The sequence below is a fragment of the Mastomys coucha genome, unplaced genomic scaffold, assembly GCF_008632895.1.
Source record: "Mastomys coucha isolate ucsf_1 unplaced genomic scaffold, UCSF_Mcou_1 pScaffold22, whole genome shotgun sequence".
NCBI classification, from domain to species: Eukaryota; Metazoa; Chordata; class Mammalia; order Rodentia; family Muridae; genus Mastomys; species Mastomys coucha.
In genome coordinates, this window is record NW_022196905.1 from 1549391 (window position 1) to 1556873 (window position 7483).

Here is a 7483-nt window from a genome sequence, read left to right on the forward strand (position 1 = left end):
GTTCAACATCCTTAGTCATCAAGGAAATGCAAATAAAAATGAATCCAAGATTCCACTTACACCCATTGGAATGACTAAAATCAAAACCTTAAGTAATAGCACATGCTGATGAGGCTGTGGAGAAAGGTAAATATTCCTCCATTGCTGGTAGGAGTGCAAACTTGTACAACCATTTTGGAAATCAATTTGGTGGTTTCTCAGAAAACTGGGAATAGTTCTACCTCAAAACTCAGCTATACTATTCCAGGGCATATACCACAAAGATTCCCCACTATACCACAGGGACACTTGCTCAACTATGTTCATAGCAGCTTTCTTCATAATAGCCAGAAACTGGAAACAAGCCAGATAACCCTCAACTGGAGAGTGGATACAGAAAATGTGGTACATCTACACAATGGATATTAATAGCTATTAAGCCATGAAAAACAAAGATATGAATTTTGCAATCAAATGGATGGAACTTGAAACTATCATCCTGAGTGATGTAATCCAGAGCCAGAATGACACATATGGTACGCACTCACTGTCCGTAAAGTTCAGTATAATCCACAGACCCAAAGAAACTGGGTAATAAGGAGACCCCAAGGGAGGATTCATGGATTTCTCTCAGAAGGGAAAACTAAATAGTCATCAGAGATGGATGGAGAGAGGAAGGGAACTGGGTAGTGAGGATAAGAATGGGAATGGTAATCAAGTGTTGGGGTGGAGAGAGTGAGATGCCTGGGAGTGAGAATGGAAATTGGTGTAGGGCATCTTTATGATGAGCTGGAGTCTTGGGACAGGGGAGGATATGGGGAATCTATGGGAGTGACCCTAGCTGAGACTCCTACCAAAGAGGGATATAGAGAGTGAACTGGCCACCTCCCATAACCAGGTAGGACTCTCAGAGGAGGGTGGGGGACATTAATCCACCCACAAATCCTTCAACCCAAAATTTGTCTTGCTCACAAGATGTTCAGGGATAAAAACAGAGCAGAGACTGAGGTAACAACCAACCAATTACTGCCCCAACTTGAGACCCATCCCATGTGAGAAAGCCAACCTGACACTATTAATGATACTCTGCTATGCTTGCAGACAGAAACCTAGCATAACTGCCTCCTGAGAGGCTTCATCCATCACTGAATGGAGGCAGATGCAGAGACCCAGAGCCAAACATCAGGTGGAGCCCGGGGAGTCTTGTGGAAGAGTGGGAGATCGAAGTGAGCAAGCTGGAGGGGTCAAAGACACCACAAGAAGACCCAAAGTCAATTAACCTGGGACCATGGGGGCTTACAGTACCTAGGCCACCAAACAGGGAGAATGCAGAGGTGGACCTAGACTCCCTATATGTTTGTAGCAAATGTGCAGCTTTATGTGAGTCCCCTCACAAGTGGAGTGGGAGCTATCTCAGTTTCTGTTCCCTGCCATTGGATCCCCTTCGCCCTACCTGGACTGCCTGGTTGGGCCTTAGTGAGAGTAGATATACTTACTCCTGCTGGGACTAGATGTCTCAGGGTCAGGTGGTACCCAAAGGGAGGCCCTCTTCTCTGAGGAGAAGGGGAAGGGGCAAAGAGGGAGGGATTTGTAAGGGTGGGACTGGAAGGAGGGGAGGTAGGGGGCTTTGATCGGGACGTAAAGTGAATAAAAATAAATAAATATTGAAAAATGAAAAAAATACTTTTGTTATAGCAACTCTGAGTACCTACCTTCTTGCTTTGTAACAAGGTTTTTGACTTCAACTCCTGCTTTGACTTCCTTTAATGATGGACTGTGAGCTAAACTAAGTGCCACCACCCTAAGGTATTTTTTGTTTTTTGATTTTTTTAAAGATTTATTTATTTTATTTTTGTGAGTACACTGTCCTTGTCTTCAGACACGCCAGAAGAGGGCATCAGATCCCATTATGGATGGTTGAGTTGGAACTGAATTCAGGACCTCTGAAAGAACAGTAAGTGCTGTTAACCACTGAGCCATCTATCCAGTCCCCTCTAAGGTGTTTTTCTGGCCACTGTTTTATCACAGCAACAGAGGGTAAGCTAGAACAATTGGCTATATATTTACTTCCCCATTTTACAGATAAACAAATTGAAATCTAAAGACATTGTCTTATTCAATCCCACGGTGGACATGCTTAGGACCAGATCTCAAGCACTGTTTTAGTATCACACGCTCCTGACTTAAACTTCTGTCTCGCTTTGTGCTCACTTTCTATCAGCAGAAGCAAATATTTCACTTCTATGGAGATTTTTTTCTAGTAGAAAAATTTCTAAAATAAGAATTTTTAATGACAAAATAATAGGGGATTAAAATACTTAGATAAGTACTTGCTAATTTTTCTTAGGCTAAACACAATCACTTGCCTTTGATATCTTTGTGTTACAACCATCAATTTGATGACAGTAGCCAGGTGAGGTGGCTCACACCTTTGTTCCAAGCACTGGGAAATAGAGGCAAGTGAATCTTTGTGAGTATGAAGTTGAATTTCTGTGAGTTCAAGGTCAACCTAGTCTACACAGTGAGTTCTAGGACAGCCAGAGTTTTTGTAGGGAGACCCTATTTTAAAACACAGAAAAGAAAACATTTGTAAGAGTAAAAAAAAAAAAACACACAGGAAAGAAAAGAAAAGAGAAGAAAAGAAAAGAAAAGAAAAGAAAAGAAAAGGAGAAATGACAGTACTGTGTCTTCTGTGTATAATTGTGTATGTGTGTGTGTATGAGTACATCTGTGTACATGTCCATATATATGGGTACATGTCTGTATGTATGGGCACATGTATAAGGAAGTCTGTGTAAAGGTCCAACATCAGCTTCCGATGTTACTTCTCAATATTTGTCTATCTTGTATTTTGAGACAAGGTCTTTCACTGGAGCATGGAACTCACTGATTGGGCTAGTCTGGCTGGCAGTATGCTCCCTACCTACACCTTCTCAGTGCTGGAATTACTAGTCTGCTACTACAACATTAAAAACATTTTTATTATGTGTAATTTGAATTGTATTATTTGTGTGTGGGCATGTGTGTGTGAATGTGTGGGTGTGTATGTTTGTGTGTCTGTACAGTGTATATGTCATGGCATGCATATGGAGATAAGAGGATAACTTCTGTGAATCAGTTTCCTCCTTCTACTTTAACAGACCCCAGACCTCAGCACAACTGACTCCATGATGATAATACCACTTAGGCTGTAAAACTCAACAGGGAGGCAATACCATCTACCAAAACAAAGACCTAATCTATCTAAGTCCATAGTTAAGGGAAAGTCTCTAAATGTGCTAACCTTGCCTTTTGGCTTCTGTAGCTCTGCTTCTGGTTAACTGTTCTTGCTCTATGAAGTATGTTAACTCAGAACATGGTTTTTGTGCTTAAAATCTCACCCTGAGAGAGGCTTCGGGCTACACTAGTATCCTGAACACCCACTTTAGTCTCCGGTCAGTTAATAAAGACTTTGTATTGACTTAAACTTGTGCTGGAGTAGTCTTCTCTGATGGATACTCCACCATATTTCTGGAAGTCCCACCAAGATCCCCTGAGACTAGATTTTGAAACACCGGGGTCTTGGAGCCCCTTGGAGCAAGGTCACACAGTGATCACGAGGCTCCAAATCCAAAGTCCCAAAACCCACATTCTTCTAAACAAAAGCATGGTCAGGCCTACCACAGCAATACCCCAGTCCCTGGTGCCAACTTCTGTATTAGTCAGGGTTCTCTAGAGTCACAGAACTTATGGAATGTCTCTCTATATTGAGGGAATTTAGTGTGATGACTTACAGTCTGTAGTCCAACTCCCCAACAATGGTCAGCTGTGAATGGGCAGTTTGAGAATCTAGTAGTTGCCAAGTCCTACAAGGCTAGTTCTTTCAGCTGGTCTTCTACAGAAGTAGGTTCCAAGAGATGTGCTGGCAAGTAAGTACAATCAGTTGAAGGAGGGTGAATCTTCTTCCAGTGTCCTTATGTTGGTCTCCAGCAGAAGGTATGCCACAAATAAAGGTGTGTACCACCATGCTTGGATCTGGGACTTGCTTTGCCCCAGGCTGACCTTGAACTCAGGGATCTCCTTGCCTTAGTCTCCTGGGATTAAAGGCACGTACTACCTTGCCTGGGCCGAAGCTTTTCATGGCCACTATGCTTCAAGATCTCCATGCCAAGATCCAGGTGAGTCCTCCAATTCTGGATTGTAGTTCATTCCAGATACAGTCAAGTTGACAACCAGGAATAGCCATTACAATCATGTAGTCATATGAGTAACTATTAAAGTCCATTCCTCCCTCAGCTCTCTGCCAGCATAGAAATCAGCATGTGAATAAGAAAAAGACAATTTTTACACAGTACACGATAATATTATCCCAACATAACTGGTCCTCTTTTGGAATAGGTAGCCAAATGATGATTTGTGCCATCTAAAAAGTAACCCCCCCTACCCCAGGTACTTTGACCAGTTTCCCTATAAAGTGGATTTCTCTTGTGCAAGATTCCCCAAGATTGTGTCTTCTCTTGTTAGAGACCAGAATCCTTTTGTCTCTGCCAGATCACCCAGAGAACTCTAAAACCTGTCCTCTTAGCCCTTCCAGAGGATAATTAATATCCCCTCTCCAGCTCCCAGAGTTTAGTACTACCATGCATTATTGCTCGACTCATAGAGAAGGAGAACTAGTTCTCCAAGCTTCAAACTCTCTCCATGCCCTCCCCTCCCCGCTCCTGGAAAAGGGTTAGGGTTAAGGGGATCCTTCAAGGCGAGGGTAGAGTGGGTGGGTAGGGAGTTCCACTTCTTGATCTTTCTTTCACAGTTTATGTCAACTTTTCAACCTGTGATCTGTAGCCTTTTCTAAAACATAACACCCTACAATACTACCATATGGGTCTCAGGGCTTGAACTAAGTCAGGAGTATTGGCATTGAATACTGAACCATCCGTAGGCAGACAACCCCAATACACTTTTACACAAGTGCTAGAGAAATGGTCCAAGAACCCAGTAGTTGTTCAGTCCACGAAGCTGGATGCCTCAGCCAGTCCTCAGTATATGCCAGAATCCCAAAGACATAGGCTCAAATGCTGGTGTAGAAATGGATTTACCACTGAAAGCATGCAGGCAAAGAGAGTAATTTCCTTCTTCTGCGGCCTTTATCCAGGCTGCCAGGAAAGGAGGGGCCCAGATTAAGAGTGGAGCTTCCCACCTTAAAGATCTGGAAGTGAGTCTTCCTACTTCAAAGGGTTTAATTAAAAGAAAAAAATAGCTCTCACAGGTATGCCCAGCCATTTACATCTTAGTTAATTCCAGATGTAGTTAAGTTGACAACCAAGAGTAGCCATCACAAACACCGATATGATGCTTTGCTTAAATGCAAAGTCTTTAGTGAACTAAACATCACAAGTTTATTAAATTGCCACCATGAAGAAACTAAAGTGGGGGCCAGGGAGACCGCTTAGTGGGTAAACTTCCTGCTGTGTAAACATGAGAATTATGTTGAAAAGTTTAATCCGGAAGGGACACACCAGTTTCGTGTCCAAGAAGCTCGTGAACACAGCAGTGGGAATTTAATCTGTGCATGTAACACATATATGGGCATAATTCAGTTAAATGGTGTTTTATATGTTATGGGACTATTCAATAGGGAAGGATTCTAAAATGGTACATATCTCCATTAACAATAAGATGTATGTCAAGCATTTCCCATGTGTCAGGCATTCTAAGAACTTTACGTATTTCACTCATTGAATTCTTATAATGTATTTATGAAATGTACGTTGTAGTCTTGATTTTGTTGTTGCCTGTATTTGTAAGGACAAACTGAGAAGTGAGAAGTGAACAATAAATATGTCTAGGATTGCAGCCACATGGTAGTCATATGTTATCTTTCTGTTACTATAATAAAATACCAAAGACAAAGAAAAAGTTTATTGTGGTTCACAATGTCTTAAGTTTCTCTCCATGACCAATTTACCCTGATGCTTCTGGGTCTATAGTATTTAATTTATGAGTTAAAAAATTAAACAGATGGTATGGAAACAGAGATATGGGGCTAGAGAGATGGATCAGAGGTCAAGGGCATGTATCCAGAGGAATCCAGTGCCTCTGTCCTCTTTAAGAACCTGCACTCACATGCACCACATATAGACACACTGTGGTGGTTCAATGAGAAATAGCCCCCACAGGCTGATTTATATATTTGAAGGTTCGGTCATTAGGTACTATTTGACAGGGATTAAGAGTGGCCTTGTTAGCCAGGGCTATACAGAGAAACCCTGTCTCGAAAAACCAAAAAAAAAAAAAAAGAGTGGCCTTGTTGTTGGAGTAGGTGTGGCCTTATTGGAGGAGCTATGTCACCAGTGTTGGACTTTGAAGTTTTAAAAGCCCAAGCCAGGTCCACCAGCTCCCTTTCTGCTGCTTTTGGATCTGCCTGTGTGCTACCATGTTCCCTGAGATGAGAATGATGGACTAAACCTCTGAACCATAAGCAATCCTCAAGTAAATGCTGTAAGCTTGAATTTTTTTCAAAGCCTACTTTTAATATGGGCTCTTAAACTCCTTAACCTCCCTTCTACACCCACCACCCACCAGAGGTAGTGGAAATGAAAGCCTATTTAGAAATTGTTCTTTGGAGCAAATCCCATCTGCGTTGTCAGGAAATCAGCAGTTCAGTTCACAGAAGTCAGCAGCAGCAGTTCAATCCACTTGCCAACACTTCACAAATATACCAGCAGTCCAGTTCAGTAGTGTTGGGATAGCAAACATGAATCAGTAGCGATGGCATGACTCAGCAGACACAGCCAGGCCTCAGCCTAATAGGTACGAGTTGGCAGTAGTGAGCAGGACCACCAGGGACACTAGGAGAAGTTCTTTGCTGTGCCTCTCTCATCTAAGTGAAGATCTGCAAAGACTTGAGACCAAGAAGCATTGCAAAGCTAACTATGCAAGCATGCCTCCGTCACTGTTGAGTCTTAATTATACCACCTTCAAACATCACATGTCCTCCACGGGACTTGCCAACACATGAGTCCGTTTTAGTAAAACTCCATGTGAGTCTGTATCACTCTGCCAATTGGCCGAAGTCTGAGGAAGCAGCAAGAAGCTGCCAGAATACCACCAGAAGTTTTTTGGTGTGTTTCTCTCTATGGAGTCACGACAAATGAGGTTCAGCAACACAATGTAAGGTGAACCAATACATGTGTGTTGTTGGCAAAGAACTCTTCATCACCCATCCTTTCACATGCCCGATTTAGCAAAACATCCTTTCACCTGTGTTCTTTGACATAATTGACTTTCCAAAGAAACCAGAATTCTCCACTTCAAAATGTTTTTCTTTTATAAGAGTTACAAGGCCATGGTGTCTCTTCACAGCAATAGAACACTGACTAAGACACACACATATATGTAATATTTTTATAGTGAATATATTATATATATATATATATATACATATATATATATATATATTGGTTTTTCGAGACAGGGTTTCTCTGTGTAGCCCTAGCTGTCCTGGAACTCACTCTGTAGACCAGGC